General features: G+C 40.1%; 1 pseudogene; it reads right to left on the bottom strand.

Moving 5' to 3' along the window:
- Positions 1-1,520: 1,520 nt before the first annotated feature.
- On the bottom strand, positions 1,521-1,621 carry LOC123860652 (U6 spliceosomal RNA; annotated as a pseudogene).
- Positions 1,622-1,908: the final 287 nt, after the last annotated feature.

Below are 1,908 nucleotides of genomic sequence, written 5' to 3'. Positions count from 1 at the left end.
TCTCAAAGATGTTTATCCCTGAGATCACTTGCTTCTTTTTCTATCTGTGCCTTACACAAAAGAAGAAACAGCCCAGAGGGTCTCAGACTTAAACTGCTTCTCAGAAACACTTCGAGGGCAGCCTCTTTAAGTCGAAAAAATATGAACTTTTTAACTGAAGTTTGCCCTCACTGATAAACACAGGATTCTTCCTTTTTCCTTTGCGGGGGTTGCCTGCTCAGATGAATCTTTCTTGGTTGTATTAATTTTAATGACTAATTTTTGTTTGAATTTTTTTCTCTCTAAAAAGTAGTAAATGCACGTGATAAAAACTTTAAGCACTATAAAGTATATACAGTTAGTTTCCTTCTACCCCCTGAGATCTAGTCCTCTAGCTCATTCCCTGAGAGGGATGTGTCTAAAGCTTCCTATCACATGGAGAAAAAATTCCATTTCTTTGGGGTGCCTGGGTGGCTCAGGTGATTAAGCATCCGACTCTTGATATCAGCTCAAGTCTTGACCTCAAGGTCGTGAGTTCAAACCCTGCAGTGGGCTCCATGCTGGGCACAGAGCCTACATAAAAAACAACAATAACTCATGATCTCTGCCCCATCTCTTTTCTTTGTTTTTCCTTCCTGCTCCAGGCACATACCCTCTTCTCCAGCCATACCTACTATCTAACTTCTTTCTTTTTAAAACCTTATTGAGATACCTTTGACATATAAAAATTAAAAATATTTAAGGCACACAACTTGATTTTTTTAAGAAAGCTCTGCATTCCACATGGGGCTTGAACTCACAACCCTGAGATCAAGAGTCCCATGCTCGACCAGCTGAGCCAGCCAGATGTCCCTCAATGTCTTGATATAAGTCTGCATTGTGAAAAGATCACCACAATCAAGCTAAATAACTTATCCATTACCTGTACATAGTCATCATTTTGTGTGTGGGGGGAAGGGGTGTGATTTAATTCAAGATCTACCATCTTAGCCAATTTCAAGTGTATAATAAAGTATTGTTAACTATGGTCGCTGTGCTGTACATTATATCTCCAGTACTCTTTTTGTCTTGCATAACTGAAACTTTGTACCCTTTGACCAATATCTCCTCACTTCTTTCACCCCTGGCAACAGCCATTCTACTGTCTGCTTCTATGAATTTGACTATTTTAGATTCTACATATAAGTGAGATCATGCAGTGCTTATCTTTCTGTGCTGGCTTATTTTACTTCGCACAATGCTATCCAGCTTCTGGATGAGTCCTGGGTCATTGCTCCTGGGTACTCTGCCCCTTGGGTCTTTGCTCTGGTGGTCCCCTCTAGTGGGGAGCCCTCCATTCTCCTGCAAATCTTGCTCAGCCTTCCAGGCCCTGTTCAGGTTTTCATTACCACTTCCTGTATTCACCTCACATATCTGTCTCCACTACTAACCTTTAAGATCTAAGAGGGAGAAAGTTGAAAAACCTGGGCTCTAGACTCAGCTCAGCCATTAATAACTGTGTGTCCCAGAGAAACACGGTAAGCCTCCCAGCACCCCGGCTTTCTCAACTGCTACATTTTTTGGGAGTCATCCTTGTGCAGGGGCCATGCTAATCTTCTCTGAATCATCCCAGTGTTAGTATATGTGCTACTGAATGGAGCACTCATCTGCTACATTTATTTTAAAACAAGTAGCCAAGTGTTAAAACACTGGAGAAGAAAGCAGTAACTCCTGCTGCTTCTGTGTTCTTAAAGTAGGGAGACACATTCTCTCTTTACTATATAAATGAAAATAAATATTTCAAGTAAATATTATGATTGTCCCCTAAGAAATTTAAGTTTAGTGGAGAAAACTGTGTTTATTGAAGTATATGACCTAAACACTGGGAATTATAAATCTGAGTGATTAATATGAAATCCCAAGTTTCATGGAATGTTTAATTAATGGACT

This window comes from Mirounga angustirostris, unplaced genomic scaffold (assembly GCF_029215605.1).
Source record: "Mirounga angustirostris isolate CCGP_5_RB_7025 unplaced genomic scaffold, mMirAng1.0.hap1 SCAF_4, whole genome shotgun sequence".
NCBI lineage: Eukaryota > Metazoa > Chordata > Mammalia > Carnivora > Phocidae > Mirounga > Mirounga angustirostris.
The sequence above is the reverse complement of the archived record's forward strand: the minus strand, read 5'-3'. Positions and strand labels throughout refer to the sequence as shown.